This window comes from Chiroxiphia lanceolata, chromosome 3, assembly GCF_009829145.1.
Source record: "Chiroxiphia lanceolata isolate bChiLan1 chromosome 3, bChiLan1.pri, whole genome shotgun sequence".
NCBI classification, from domain to species: domain Eukaryota; kingdom Metazoa; phylum Chordata; class Aves; order Passeriformes; family Pipridae; genus Chiroxiphia; species Chiroxiphia lanceolata.
In genome coordinates this window covers 93,420,151-93,437,218 of record NC_045639.1, presented here as the reverse complement: position 1 = coordinate 93,437,218, position 17,068 = coordinate 93,420,151, and the positions used below count along the sequence as shown (strand labels likewise).

Sequence of the window (17,068 nt, the reverse complement as noted above, 5' to 3'; positions counted from 1 at the left end):
AATATTTCTCCAGAGCAAGTCACAGATCTGCAACAGTACCTGGCACTGGGATTTATTTTTTTGTAGATCCATTTGCAGAAAACTAAATATGTGGTTTATATCCACTTTTATGCTTAACATAACAGCAGCTACATCAAAAAGTTAATATAGACTTAGTCCAAGCTTTCATATATTCCTCTGCAGATGACAGAACAAGTCCCATAGAAATGTTTTCAAATAAACATAAACATTTATTTAAAGTAGCTATTCACAGAAGAGGTACTTTTCACCAGAAATGTTACCTGCAGTTTTTTTTTCTGAAAGTTACATCTTTGCTTTAAGTGGTTTCTGTAGTGTTTGCAAAGTCTTCAGACATAAAAGGCCATTAAGAACACAACTGAAACTGCATGTTTTCTCAACCTACAGCGGTTTGTAGTGTTGCCTGCAAACAAAAATAAAAGACCAATTATGGCTTGAACACTGCCTGTGTCACACTGATAACTGACTACCCTTCTTCGTTCTTGTATTTTTGTAACACCTCGAGCAAAGGATACGTTTCCATTTCAAGCTCCAGTCCGCTCCTAACCTAACAGCTTTCATTCAGTTGGGGTTAACTTTCACCTCCGTTTGTTCCATGAGGTCAGACTCCACTGCCTACTCACTCCATTTTCTAACATTTTCACCTTGTCCCATGCAAACTCATAGAATTTTTACTAAGGATTGCAGATTTTATTTCTCTGCCTTCAAATCACTTGTTGAAACTCTGATTTACAGCTAAGATCACTGTCAGTGATGCTAACCAACATGTCACTGTGTCTTCATGCTCACACATTTTAAGCAATCGTTATCCTGTCCTATGCATAGACTATAAACTGTAAATGTATACTGCCTGAGAAACAGGTTATGACTAGTCTTCCTATGTGCAGATAGAAAGATAATATAGGACAAAAAATAGTAATATTAATTTTTGTGAGGAACATCAAGATGAGAGGCATTCATAAAAGAGCAGTACTTCACAATGCACCACTGAGGCTTTTGATCAGTATCTACCCAAAAAGAAGAATGCCATCTACTGAGCTGGTAATACAGATGACTTATTAAAAGCATCCAGGACTCTTTTTTTGGTAATCATTCAACTTAAGTCAGGTGAACTACAAAATACGAGAGGGGGTCAAGGCAGAAGAAACAAAATGGGTGGAATTTATTTTTTAAAAAGAATTCTTTTTTTTTTTTCTAACATACATCTTCACCATAAGAGTCTCAAATTTTCAGCAATGGTTATTCAACATTTATACCAACAACTTGGAACATAAAGAGCTCATTTAATACAGCCGTTGTTGTTTATAGTGTTTAAAAATTCATAAACTCACTGTATAAACTCACTTCCTAAGATTAGTGCTAAATATTCTTACCTAAAACCAGTGCTACACCTGCATAACAGAAAATTGGGTATAAAATGTCAGAAAAAAAGGTAAAAAATATGTGCAAAACTACTTCTGTGCAATATTTAACTGGCTTCGACTGCACTGAAGAAAATACTACAATTAAGTAATTATGGAGCTTATCAGAGCAATATATTTTCTAACATTAGTGTACATCAGACATATGATGGTCCATAATAAGAAGCTGGATGTGCTACAATGTTTACTTCCCATGAGACCTAGTTTGCATGTATGTTATACAGATTGTTCTACAGAAATAATAGAATTGATTCCTTGTTTGGTTGTGTCTTTTTTCTAAATGGAACACTCTAAAAATCAAGCATTCTTTACAGAAAACGAAAATAATATTTGAGGGCAGCATTAGAGGGAATGATGAATAAGAAAATAATAGGGTTTTTTTCTTTTGTTTATTATGACAGCATTTGAGAACCTCACACTTGGACCAGAAGATCACTGTGTCTGGAATTGTGCAAGAATATAAAAAGAAAAAAAATGAGAAGAAAACATTGCTGATCCTATAACTCAAACTTTATCATTACTTGATTTTGATTTTATAACACATAAGTACACTGAGCTTTGTACTCCACTCAGAATGCAAAACACACATGCACTTTGTAGTCAAGTGCAATTTTTTTGCTTTATTCAAGTTCTAATAGGAAAGGCCTGCTTATGTGTACAAGCACTTACAAGAGGTTTAGATAAAAACACCCCTCTTAGGTAATTCATAATATTTTTTACGCAGTAAGATAAAGATGAAAGAACTTTGCTTCCTAAAACTGGTACAGAATATCAAGAAAGCATGTAGACCTGGTTCTGTTCAGATTCTGGAATCTGAACAATTTTTCATCATTAAAAGTCATGGTAATCTTGAAAATCTCTGATATGTCCAAAACGTCAGGGTACATCAACACTTCTTTTGGAAAATGACATTACAAGAAATTCCAAAAATATTGAAAAAATAATAGTGTGTCACCAACCATAATGCATTATTGTCTATGGACATCAAACTTGTTAAATACAACTAAACCTGGGGTATGCATGAGGGCAGAAAATTTAAGAAAAGAATGTAAACATATGAGATAAGGGAATCATTTTGGTAGACTGAAAAAGTCCTCCAGAAATTTCATCAGGAATGCTGTTTGCTAAAACATCTGCTAAAATGAGAGTTTTCATCTCCTTGGAGCTTTGCCCACTGTATGTCTGAACAATTCCAGGAAAACAAAATTCTCTGTTTAACTATCTCAGAAAGCATGCAAAGCATGCAAAAAAGTTATTTTAACTACTGTTCAATAAGCATTCAATTTTTTGAAGTTGTCTTCATACTCGCAAATACTGCTCTCTCTTAACTAACAAGTGTCTTCTTTTTCTTGTCTATTTAAATGTTATTTTCAGTCTGGCCACAATACGGAACTGAAATCAACTTCAGTAAATAACTTACCATCAATAAAATAGCTGCTTTCTGGAATTTGGCAGAGCAAAATATTGAAACCATAATCTTCTGCAGTGGTCATAACCTGAATCAGAAAATCAACACACAGTTATAAACATCCACCATAAACTTATGGCATGTTTATCATTTTATTTCCACATTCAGCATACTAAACTATGCACAGTTTTTAAGTTCCTCTCTTGTAGGTAACCAGGCAAAACTATAAACCTGTACTTGTGATATTATACATTATTTTAATGACAATGTTAACAGAGTTATGAGCAGGATACTGTTTAACTCAACACACTCTGCCCACTTGCCTCCTCACTAATTAGGGGAAGAGACAGAAGTAATTGTGGTGAAGAGTATGGATGATAAAAAGAGAATGCAAGGCTACTTCAAAATCTTAGAACTTGCAATAGTCCAATGTCATTGCTTCTCAGATACTGTTTTCCAAAGGCAGGATTTGTGATGCAAGATGCTGCAGTACTGTCTCCTTAAGAGTTAGGAGATTTGTAATTATTTTGTAATTATTAATTAATTACAATTTGTAATTAATTTGTAATTATTTTTCTGGTCAACTCAACCAGTCAGGTAGTCAGGTCTGCAAAAAGCAAATCTTTCTTTCTTTCTGCTTGTCTCCTTGTCACTTTATCTTGGCACACTTCCCTTTCCCTTTCTAGCCAGCAACTATTTGCATAACGTTCTATTGCAAATGACAATAAGGGTTGCTTTAAACTTTTCCAAAGGTATTTCTCATTTTTCTTTTGCTGGTCAGACATATTAATTTGCAATTTAAGCAAGATGAGAGAATAGGTGAAAAAGAAATCCAGTGCTAATAGTGTGATTAGCTCTGATACACAATATTTAAGACAAGCATATTTCTTTCTTCGTACTCTGTGGGACCGATTGGACATACAAAAGGTAGATTAAAATACCAGTACGGTTGCTCTGAAGATGGTAAGGGTACTCACTGATATGTTCCCAATGACAGCTGGGATGGCTCCAAAGGAATCAGTAAACGAGTTGTGACACACTACTGGCTTGATTCCACTAAAAAATAGGAGTTTCTGTCATGCACCTTTCTGTCTAGTATGAAACCCAAGTGAAGCTGGGGTAGCAGTGCTTCTTAGCAGGGTACTTCTCAGGGTTACCAGAAAGGGCCATTTTTGCCTTAAAAATGTGCTATGGCATGTTCTGAGTTCCATGCTGAGTTCTTCAGGTTTAGTTGAGAATGTCTGCACTGTCTATTGACTGTACTCCCTCAGGTGCCATGGTAGGGAGAGAAGGCAGATGCAGCCATAACAGAAGCCTCTTCTCACCCAGAAAGCCATCTCCTTTGGCTCCCCCTTTGCACATGGATGGGGAGAGGATAAATGGCTGGATCACTTTTAGTTCCATACTTCAGACAAAATCATCCAGGCAATGAAGTTGAAAGAAAGCCTTGTCTACACTGTTGTGTAGACAACAGTGGATAAGTTAACCTTTTGGATGAATCAAAGCTCTGTTTTCTCCATATGCTGCTCAGTGAATGCAAGCTGAATGCAACCTGAACACTCCATGAATACATCGGTTAGTTCACTGATGTTTCACTTCAAATATATTCCTTAACTTATCTTTCTATATAAAATAATTTTGTGAATAAATTCTTAAAACATTTGTGGAAGTATTTCATCCTCTTTTGCATTACTTCTCATCACTGATTTACATCTTTTGTAGCTGCTTCCAAAAAAACCTCTGTGGAGTTTTAAATATTGCAAAGATATATATTTTTAATTCAGAATTACCATTGTCTAACTTTTCTTGCCCCTTTTCCTGTAAAACCCTTTTACTATTATGTATCAAATATCTGTTGTGACCATTTACACAAAAAGTGCATTAGCTATTACTTCTATTTGCCCTTCATTTCCCTGCACTACATGAATTTACAAGGAAAGATCTGTTAAGGGAGCAGACAAAGGTATGCGTCTGGCGTATCTATTTCTCTTTGGCTCCTGTTAGGAGTGGAGAGCCAGAAACTTAGTGATAAGCATTAGATGTATGAAATATTGGTTTTGAAAGCAGAAAATTAAAAACTTCATCTGGAGTTGTGAAGCCTTTGAATGGGTGACAGAAATCAGACCATGCAGCCCTCACTAGTACTTATTTTATTTTGTTCTGTTAAAGATATGCTACTCAATCCATCCTTTCATGCACAATCACACACACAAAAAACCCCCATATTCTCATCCAATGATGGAGTAAATCCTATGGCTAAAACCCCCAATATACAACTATGAGCAAGTGATAAAGCTACCTGCCAGCTCAGCTGTAAAGGCATGCAGGAAGCATTTTTTTTTTCTCCCTTAGGAACAATGTGAATAGGGCTGTGATTGCTACTTGTGGTGTTCTATCACAAAAAGCAAAATGTCCATGTTGTGTTGCAACATTTCATCAGTGTCTTATCACTCTTTAGTGGATATGTAATGGTAGTTTAAAACTGCATGGCAACTTTCCTTTGAAATATGATGATGTCAGAAAGCTTGACACCATGTTAGTTCCCTGTGTCCTTATAAACCTAAGGCCCAGTTCTGCAGAAGTTTCTGCAGAATTTTCATATGAAAAATTTCTAATGCAAAGCAAGGATTTTGTAAAAAAATGCTGATTCAATGAAATAAAAATATTTGTATAAGCATTTTAGTTTCAGAAATTCACAGGAAAAACATGTGCATTTGAGAAGAAAAATACCTGTCTCTGATATCTATTCTCTTCCTAGCTAATCTGGAAGGCAACTTGGACCTTGAGTCATAAGTTCCATGATTTTAAAAAGTCAGCAATATGTTTATGAAAACTGGAAATTTGACTGTTTCCAATTCTGGAACTGCAGAAGACCTCATTGTGTATTCAGGTTTGGGTACTGTGTCCAGTTCTGGGCCTCTCAGTTCAGGAAGGATGTTGAGGTGCTTGAAGGTGTCCAAAGAAGGGTAATGAGGCTGGTGAAGTGTCTGAAGCACAAGTCCTGTGAGGAGCGGCTGAGGGAGCTGGGGTTGTTTAGCCCAGAGAAGAGGAGGTTCAGGGCAGACCTTATCACTCTCTACAACTACCTGAAAGGATAGTGTAAGCCAGGTGGGGGTCAGTCTCTTCTCCCAGGCAGTCAGCAACAGGATAAGAGGGCACAGTCTTAAGCTGTCTCAGGGAATGTTTAGGTTGGACATTAGGAAGAAGTTCTTCACAGAAAGAGTGATTGGGCATTGGAATGAGCTCCCGAGGGAGGTGGTAGAGTCACCAACACTGGAGGTGTTTAAGAATAGAATGAATGTGGCACTTAGTGCCATGGTCTACTTGACCATGGTCATAGGTTGGACTCAATGATCTCAGAGGTCTTTTCCAACCTGGTTGATTCTGGGATTCTGTGACCTGTGTGTTTCTAAGTGATGTAGCAGGTAGCTGACCATTTTCCCTTGGAATATGGGGGCTTCATTCTGGTCCCAATCCCTGTCTTCCCACTCAGGGGCCTGGTACCCAGAGAACAACTGTCCTTACTATTGAAGACTGAGGCAAAGAAGACGTGAAGTATCTCATCCTTTTCCTCATACTATGTCACTATGTTTCACCTCACATGCAGCAAAGGATAGAAATTCTCCTTAATCCTCTTTTGTTACCCTATATACTCTTTGAGGGATATGGTTATCAGTCATGATTGTGCATGGACAAAGACTTTACAGGCTGGAACCTATATAAATATAAATAATATACTGAATTCCATGCAGTACAATTACATATAAAAGTGTATATAGGCTCTAAAGAGAGTAAAACTCATCATTCAACAACGTATCACCTTATGATCGATACAGATAAACAATTCTTACACTGGGAACAACAGGGCTAACTGTCCCTTCACTTGGACCCACCGGACAAAAAACAGAAGCATAAACAACAAGCCTGAAATTATTTAGACTCAGTAGGTGAACAAGGTAGACAAACCGGTATATTATATCCAGCCTTTCAAAAAGGCTAACTTTACAAAGCTCAGGAAGATCTGAACATAGATAGAGCTGTTTAAGAGGATTCCAAAGAAAGGTCTCATCATTATAGTGTACAATGGCACTAATAATCACCTTTTGCTACTGGAAATATACATCCTTGTGTTAAGTTCCCTTTTCACAGACCTGCCCTATTGTCACACCCTGGCTGACCCACATCATTATCCTTTGCTGTCATTTCCAACTGATAAGTCCCCAGTTTCTGGAAGAAATTCTTGTTATTAGTCGCTAAATGCATGACCTGACACTTTTCATTATTAAATATAACCCTATTCTATTACAGGAGTCCTTTAGGTCATCCAGTTTCTTCTTTGTATTGATAATACTTCCCAAATTTTGTCATCAGCAAATTTCATTACCACATTTCCACCATTTCTGCCAAGGTCATTAATTAAACTATTAAATGAGATCAACCTCCAAAAAGAATCCTTGATGAAATCTACAGACAATCTTTTTTCATCACAATTCTTCTTTCAACCAATGCACTGGTATATGTTTTCAGCCAGTTGTCCTGTATTTCTATCCATTTTTTGCTATTCTTCATTTTGACTAGTATCTTCCCAAATAGTAATGTACTGAACGCTCAGATGAAGATCAGATACACTGGATTTTCAAATCATCTAAGACTGATAAAGAGGTTAACATTGGCATGTCTCACAGTTAGGAATCTTAAAATGGTTAGTTGGCAAAGCTAATGTGATTCATGTTCGTATTACAAACACTATTTCAGAAGAATAGATATGTGATCATCTCAGGAAACATCTTTAAAGCAACAAATGTTTTCAACACCTAAATGACTAGGCTGCCATCATAACCAAACAAAATTGTGGAGAAACCCAAACACTTAAGATAGGAATACAATTAATGTCAAGAATTCTGATGTTAGGGAAAACAGGCCTAATCAAACAAAAGTGATTTCATTTTTTCATAAGACTGGTGAACAGAAATATATACACTTAACACATAAACTTGAAAAGGATTTTACATGCACATTACACTGTGATTAATAAAGAAGCATCCTATGATATTGATGAAGCATGTGATAAATAGGGTAAAAGTTACCACTAAGAGTAACTGCCATAACCTTGTATCCTAGATTGACCCTGCAGTCACCCAAAAAGATGTTCACTGTCCTCTCTGGTGTGTATTATATTCTGAACCACCCAGCAAAGCCACCCAGGGGTGGCCTTTCTTTTTCTGCTGTTTTTATATTTCATGGAGTGGAATAAGAGACAGGAAGAGAGATAAAGTCGGGTGCAAAAACACCAGAAATCATTCTTATTTGGAAGTTCTTAACACACAAAGCTTGCATATGCAAGTGAGCTTGAAACACCTTTTGAAAATGCATGAACTTACTATGCACGCAAAGTCAGATTCATCCCGGAAATTCAAGAGACTCCCTGAAATGGTGCTACTCTGTGATCTCTGTGATCTCTGTGATCAAGCTAAAGACTGACAGACAAGGAAGCTAAGAACTTGGACACAATGTCAATGTAGTTAAGATCCAGTATAAGATGCTACCTTACTGAAATACCTTCAAGAACTCACAGAATATGCTGAGTTGGATGGAATCATCGAGTCCAGCTCCTGGCCCTGCACAGGACCATCTCCAAGAGTCACACTATGTGCCTGAGAGCATTGTCCAAACGCTTCTTGAACTGTGTCAGCCTTGGTGCTGTGACCATTTCCCCAGGGAGCCTGTTCCAGTGCCCAACCACCGTCTGGGGAAAGAAACTTTTTCTAATATCCAACCTCCACGACACAACGTCAGGCCATTCCCTCACATCCTATCACTGGTCACCACAGAGAAGAGATCAGTGTCTGCCCCTCCTCTTCCCCTCACAAGTTGTAGACTGCAATGAGATCTCCCCTCAGTCTCCTCTTCTCTAGGCTGAACAGACCAAGTGACCTCAGCCACTCCTCATAATGGCTTCCCCTCAAGGCCCTTTACCATCTTCGTTGCCTTCCTTTGGGCACTCTCTAATGGCTTAATATCTTCTGATATTGCAGTGCCTAAAACTGCCACAATATTCAAGCTGAGGCTGCCCCAGCGCAGAGCATAGTGGGACAACATCTCCCTTGACTGGCTGGCAATGATTTGCCTGATGCCTCCCAGGACATAGTTGGCCCTCCTGGCTGCCAGGGCACTGCTGACTCATATTCAACTTGCCATCAACTAGGATGCTCAGGTCCCTTTCCATGACACTGCTTTCCAGCATCTCATTCCCCAGTCTGTCTGAACATCCAGGGGTTGCCCCACCCAAGGTGCAGAATCCAGTACTCTCCCTTGTTGAACTTCATATGGTTAGTGATTGCCCAGTTCTCTGTCAAGGTCTCTCTGCAGGGCCTCCCTGCATTAGAGGGAGTCAACAGCTCCTCCCAGTTTGGTGTCATCTGCAAATTTGCTTAGTATCCCTTCCAGTCCTGCGTCCAAGTCATTTATGAATATGTTGAAGAGCTCAGGGCCCAAGACGGAGCCTTGTGGAACCCAACTAGTGACAGGTCGCCAGCCTGATGTTACCCCATTCACTGCTACCCTCCGTGCTCAAGCTGTGAACCACAACATGATGTGTTTATGCAGCTGTGTGCTGGACATCTTGTCCAGAAGGACACTCTTCTCACTGAAAAGTTTTCCATTTATTGGGAGTGTTTTTCAGACAGTCCCAAAAGCACAGGTTCAAGGCTTGATTCTATTCAACATTTTCATTAGTGAGCTAGTTAAAAATTATTACACATGGCCATACATTTAGCAAAATGATAAATAAGGAAAAGGAATTGTGCAGAACAGTCTCTCTCACTTGCTAAGTTTGGCCTCTATTTAAACAGCATTTCATTTACTAATGTAAAATGCAAAGTTCTATTTGTAGAAAGCAAGACTAGAGGTAAAATCCACAAGCATGACAGATTGTATCCTGAAAAGCAGTGACCAAAAAGCATGTAAGAATTATAGTAGACTACCAACTAAACATAAACATCTGGTGCATTGCTATCACTGTGCTGTATACAGTACTGGTGAAAGTAATCCAGGGAGATTGAATTTAGGTCTAGGAGTTATGTCTAGAAAAAGTTGCTGAAAATTCAGCAGTACTGAAAATATACAGAATATCTCGAGGGTTGTAGAAAATGCCTTTTAGTGAGAGAAAAAATAGATCCGTCCATTTTACCAAAAACGTGAAGCTGTGAGATGATTACAGAATAAAAGTGCATTTGCAGGGAGGAAACACCAGGTGTTAAAGCTATTTAATCTTATCAGGAGAGAGCAAAGCAGAAAACAGTGGCTTGAAGCTGTATTCACAGAAACTTGTGTAAAAGCTAAGGTACAAGATTTCAATGATAAATGAAATGATGAGAATGTGTAATCTCTGAATTTTTTCCATTACTGGCAAAAAGCTTCAATTAGAGATTTGATCCATTTTCAAAAGACGTAACTTTGCAAAACAATGTGAAAAGCAATGTTATGAGCAACTAGATGATCAAGTAATTTTGGCCTTGAATTTATGTATGCCAAACAAATGACAACATAATCTCTCTATCATCTGTCAGACATGCCCTGTATTTCTTACACTTTACCAAGAAAGATTATGCAATTTTTTTTTTTTTGTATTTAAGAAATACTATTAGTATCACTTTCTTCAGCAGTAGAATAAATCCTCTAATATCAGGAGTATAACTGTATAGGCATTTAAAGAAGAGTGAAACTATCACTAACACACTGTAGAAATGCAATAATTATATATAAATAGCATTTTCACATATAATATGACAAGTGCGAGGTCTGATATTTCAGCAATGACATGACTAATAGATAGTACTGCACACATTCCATTTCCTTTCCAATGACCTGCCCTACCAATGGTATACAGCTCTCATTTCAACACTGATGGATCACAAAATACTGGATTTTAATCCTGTCACTGGTAGAGAATATTGTTTGTCCTGGGCTTCAGGCCATATTGAAAGAAATTTAGCATTTGTGGAGGAAGCAGAAAGAATGAAATATTTCTCTAGCAAGATATTTATTTCCCTCAGTTTTCAAAAGAGAAAGTGCATCTTGAAACTAGTCACTAACTAAGTTAGAATGTTAAAAGAAATACCAGCAGAACTTTATGGGTAAAGCAGAGTAAAAGAACTAGGTATCAGATGGATATTACAACCATAGCATCATCTGAGGTATATGACAGACTAAAAAAAAATATGTATTTAAACCTTAAAAGAAAGCCAGTGGAAACATCTGAAGTGCAAACAAAGTAAAGAATTACTGTTGAAAGCAACGTTTAGACTAGACTAGATTAGAATAGAACAGAACAGAACAAAATATTTGCAATTGGAAGGGACCTACAACAATCACCTTGTCCAACTGCCTGACTACATGACGGCTGACTAAAAGTTAAAGCATCATCCAAAAGCCTCTTAAACACTGATAGGCTCGGGGCTTTGACCACACTCTAAGAAGCCTGTTCCAGTGTCCGACTACCCTCTCAGTAAAGAAATGCTTCCTGATGTCCAGTCTAAACCTCCCCTGGCACAGCTTTGAGCCATTTCCATGCATCCTGTCACTGGATGCCAGGGGCAAGAGACTAACACCTCCCTCTCCAGTTCCTCTCCCAGGAAGCTTTAGAGGGCAATGAGATTACCCCTTTAATTCCACATCTCCAAACAAGACAAGCAAAAAGTCCTCCTTTCCAGCCCATTCACCAGTTTGTTCCTGGACATTAAGGTGCTGGAGCACGTCCAGTGAAGGACAACAGAGCTAGTGGAGGGTCTGGAGCACAAGTCACATGAGGAGCAGCTGAGGGAGTTGGGGTTGTTGAGCCTGGAGAAAAGAAGGCTCAGGGGGAACCTTATCACTGTCTATAACTACCTGAAAGGAGGGTGTAGCCAGGTGGGGGTCAGTCTCTTCTCCCAAGGTAACGAGCCATAAGACAAGAAGAAATGGTGTCAAGCTGCACCAGGGAAGGTTTAGATTGAATATTAAGAGAATTTTCTTCGTGGAAAGGGTTGTCAAACATTGGACCAGGCTGCCTAAGGAAGTGGCTGAGTCACCACTCCTGAAGGTATTTAGAACACATGTAGACACACAGGGACATGGCTTAGTGGTGGATTTGGCAGTGCTAGGGGAACAGTTGGACTCCATGGTCTTCAGAGTGTTTTCCAACCTAAACAACTCATGATTATATAAAAAAATTACATAGATTGTGTGATTTATTCCAAATATGGGATGGACATTCATAAAAAAACCACAAGAGATTTTTATGGGATTCACTCCTGACTGAGATAGCAGACAAACAACACAAGAAACTGCAATATTAATCTTCTCTTGAAAATCCTTAAGTTAGTTGTCAATACTGTATTTACAAGGGCACATAATGTTTGGATGCTAATGAAATTAACAATTATTTTGCAAAGTCACGTTAGGAAGCATGGACTAGTAGGAGGAAGCACTTGCCACTGGTTAGAGGTCTTCAGGACTCATGTTCAAGGAATATTTTATACCAAATATTAATCCTCCACAAAAAAAGCATATGTGCATCAAGCTTGTCCTGGGGTAGATTAAAAGGCATTAAAACACTTTAACAACATATAGGTGTTCTTTTATGTCTCTCATGAAAATGCCTCTTCAATTAAACACTTTATAATAAGTAAACGGAAGACTAATTTCTTTTCTTCTTCTAAAGTTAATTTTTTTTCCCTGGCAGGTTCACATGCACAAAGATTAGCAGGGTCTGCACCAAAGGCATATAGCAAATTTAACAGCAAAAATTACTTTGGGGGAAAATTAAAACAAAAGGGGTGGGGAAGAGAGAAAGAGACAAAGAAAGGAAAAGGGGAAGGAAAGACTCCACAGTGGCCAACTGAGTAGGGAAGTGATGGGAGTTTCCAGGCAAGTGTCCTCCCCTAGGAGGTGTCCAGCAATTTGCTTGAAAGTTGACAGAGATGGAAATGAAAAACAGACTACAGAAATGGAAAGAGAAGGTCCTTAGCACTACAAAGGCTAAGGGTCCAAAGGCACTGCGCAACATCGCTGAAACATGCCAACACCGAACTATAGGAAAAAAATCTGAGTAAGTGTGAAGAGTAACAGAATTGAACTGAAATAGAGATTCTGGGTTTTATCAATTAATTCAACAACTTCAGTCATTGGGGGAAATGTGTCTTTTCATTTGGCTTCTTGTATGCTAATCAATTCCTAATTACTCAAACATATTGAATAATATATTGACCTCCTCTCACTGTTTGTGCCATATAGGTTAATGAATGACACTGTAAAGAACACAGTATCACACTTGGAGAACAAGGGATTCATGTATTATTCACTCTACATAAATATATAGTTACCCTTTTTTGCATCTAAGCCAGATTTTGGGACTTGCAGGTTGTTTGTGTGAGGAGATGCTGATAATGCAACCTTGTTTATTTACATCAACATTAAAAAAATAGAAAATCTTCTTTCTGTGATCAGAGAAAAAAATAAAGTCTCTTAGTTTGCAGCTCTGTCCTGGAATCCTCAGTCCAAAAAGCTTCTTTTCTGAGGACCACATTCCCAAGAATGGTTCAGGTTATGCCTGGTACTTCGTTGGTAGCTCCCCTCTTTTCTCCTATGACTTTTCTGCCTTAACAACACAACAGCCCAAAAAAATCTCACCAGCCTTTCATCTGCTTTTCTTTCATACCCAGAAATATGTATGCAGGTTTGGGAGTGAGGCTGCAGTCTAGTTCTTTGAAGAACTAACTGCTTTATTTTTTCCCCTGTGGTTTTGCTCCTCTGTCTTAATGCAGAAGCAACATTTGGAGGAGGTGAGGGGCTTGAGAGGTGAAAGCACTGAACATAAAAAGGAAAATGCTGTTGTGTAGGTAGAGCAGGGAAGAGGACAGAAGAAGTCATTGTACATAAACAAAGAAAAACCACATGCCTAAGGAAAATACAGAAAAGAAAATAGACTTGAAGAGAGGAAGCTGAAACTGGAGATTCATTTGAACACTTAGCCATGATCACAAGTCTTCTTCTCCCATGGTACCCACACCCCAGTTCAGTAACCTCAGGGAAGACAATGCCTTCCAATATGCTACACTGGAAAAATTATTCCCAGTTTTGTTTGTAATGCTGAGAAAAAGGAGAACAACATTCCGAAACTGTGCTTTGTTCAGCTGCAGATAGAAGTGACTTTCTGTTTTCTGCTGGTCTTTTCCTAAGGTAACCTAATTTCTCCTGATCAGAGATCTAGTGATTCATTCTGGCTTCTGCCAAATGTCATGGCAGCCAACAGTCTGTCATAGCCTAATATCTTCCATGCTCTGCTATTCCTATAAGGGTAGCTGGGACAGGTCCTTAGGGAAGGGTATTCTGACTTTGAGGAAGGAAAGGTTGAGGTCCTTAGGTCACACTTTTTTCTGCTGGTTTAATCATTTCATACCAAACAGGAATCAATCTTCAGAATTACGATGGCTGAGTTCTTTGTTTTACAGACCTTTGTTTAAATTGCTAGACCAGTTCTTACTTACTTCACTCCTGTCCAGACCAGTGAGTCAGACAAAGAAGAACTTTTTTCTGTTGAAGTAATTAAAAAAGAAGGTTATGTGGAAACACACCAGATACACAGAAGACTCAGTGATATACCTATAAACCTGCATAGAATGAAAACAAACCCTGCATACAGACACAGAAGCAAAAAACCAAAATGCCTGTCTGACCTTTATGCTCATTTAGAGCCTATGTCAACAGATGAGGCGAGATTTGAGCGGGTACTTAAATTTGGTGCATATCCTCTCCTGAGGTCTACTCTAAAAGTGCAGTTACTCTAGTTGTCCGGCACAGAGTACAAGTGCAATAACAGCTTTCAAACTTACCAGGTAATAATATTATGCCAGGAGACATGTCACAAATAAACACTGAATTGAAACAGCATTTGTAGCACCTTGGTATATCAAGCATTGATTCAAGTACCTTTCACAATTTAGAATTTTAATCCTGAACTGTATATATTTTCAGAATTTAATATTTTATACAAGAAAAAAAAACCCTATCAATTATTGCCCTGCTCAAAACCTTGGACTTTCCAAAGATAGATACACCACCTTATGTGTTTTATGACCTTATCACAGGAAGGGTGATAGCACAGTTTACAAATCCCTCTCCAAAGAAGAGAATCTATTCCTTACTATGGACTTTCCAATCCATAGTTTTGAGTATCTTTAAATATTCTACACCATACAATCAAACTCCTTACAGGAATATGTGTATAAAATATTCTTTCCAGGAAGATGTAATTTGCTGCATCAGGGCCCGTGTGCTTGCTTACTTCATAGGAACATAAATGTGCTATTTTAATTCTCTCTTTAATGCTTTCATCTAAAGAACAACATTTTCCTCTTCTGGTCCATGACTAAACATGTGACTAAATTTATTATAATCTAAAGAGAAGTGAAAGCCAGGGGGAAGATGAGGATGCGTCCAGGGGAAAACATGAAACTTGCACTCTGCTGCTAAATCTAGCATGAGTGGGGGCACACAACAAGTCCTTTACACAAATGGGTGAAGTGTGGGAAACTTCAAGAGGGAAACTTCAAGAGAGAAACTACAAGTTCTTGCATAACTGTAGAGAAGTAATACCATTGGGATAGAGAAATGTGGTGGAACAGCTCACATAACTAAGAGTTGTAATCGCTTTTTGTCAAAGGTTTTTACATCAGAGGACAGACCAATGTGGGTGACACTGTGGTACGTAGCTGTCACATATCACCTGATCAGAAATATCAAGATGAAAGCTTCTTTAGACACAACACTTTCACATGCCCTGGTACACTTGTGGACTTCAGCCACTCTGACATCTGCTGGGAGAACATATTTGCTGGATGTAAGTGATCTGGGAGATTTTTGTGCTGTGTGGACAAACAGTTGAGTTCCTCCTAATGAAGGGGTCAACTGACTAGGGAGATGCTCTGCTTGACCTATTGCTCTAACATAGCTAAGGAGTGGCCAAGGATGTGAAGGTCAAGGGCAGCCTTGGCTGCAGTAACCTTAAGACTGTGGAGTTCAAAATTCTGAGAAAAGTGAGCAAGACAAAGAGTAGAATCACAATCCTAGACCTAAGGAAAACAAATTCCAGCTTGTCAGGAACCTGCTTGGCAGGATCCCATGAGAGACATTTTGAAACAAAAACTGAAACATGGGGAGGCAGCTACTCGCTTTTCAAAATGCTTATACATTCATGCAACTTCTACTATGCAATGTTCTTTCACTATACAATACTTTCACTACAGTGATAATAGTACAGAGTAGAGAGAGAATATACTTCGCTCTTCAAAAATGTGACCTGAAATTAGAAGACTATGCTAGAGTATAAATATGAAGACTAAGTGGTGGTTAACATTTGCATAAGATATGCGATATAAGCAATACAGACAATATGGATTACATAATGCATATATTTTATATAATGAACATCTAATATATGTATGAGAATTAAAAAAAATTTATGTGTTATCATTGGGCCCTAACTACATATACAACCATGTATACCAAGGTGGGAAGTCTGTTAGGAAGATATAACACCTGTAAATGTTCATGAAAGTGAATCTGGGGGGGGTAAAATTTTTGGAGAGTCTTGTAAAAAATTGTAAAGTATACAATTTTTTGTATACTTTACAATATCCCTTGTAAAGTACAGATTTGGAAACATAACCTCAAATTAACAAGTACTGGCAGTGGGTAGGGCAGGCTATACAGGAGCCAGAAGACTAAGCAAGGAATTTTACTTCTCTAGGTTTGTTGTATACAGTAGAGGGAGAACATTTTCTCAACAAGGCATGTCATAGCTTGTTATGAAATATTTCATAAAGGGATCTCTACCAATACTGAGAAAGTCTAGAGAAATTAGCCTCCTGTGCCTGAAGGTAGTCATTGTAAATATCCTCGATGTCCTCCTCGATACTAGGTGTTTACAGAAAAGTAGATCAAATAATTTCACTATCATAAAAATATGGCAAAGGTACTTGTGCAGATAAGAAAGGTTTCTTTAATATAAATCTGAATTTTGAACTTCACAAGATACAAGATATTAAACTAAATCAGAAAGAATCCCTGTGGTTGGAAAAGTAAAAGCAGAATATGGATTTATCTTACCTCCATTTCTCTCTGACCGTTAGTTGGAATCCTCAACTAAAAAATAAAGGAAAAAAGACTAATGCTAATATTTAAA

At 38.1% G+C, this 17,068-nt stretch overlaps 1 long non-coding RNA gene across 1 annotated transcript; it reads right to left on the bottom strand.

Moving 5' to 3' along the window:
* Window positions 1–295: 295 nt before the first annotated feature.
* Window positions 296–17,068, bottom strand: LOC116783852. Its single transcript, XR_004355870.1, has 3 exons — window positions 16,993–17,068; window positions 2,860–2,935; window positions 296–421 (listed from the first exon to the last, which is right to left on the bottom strand). It is a non-coding gene; the product is annotated as an uncharacterized LOC116783852 (long non-coding RNA).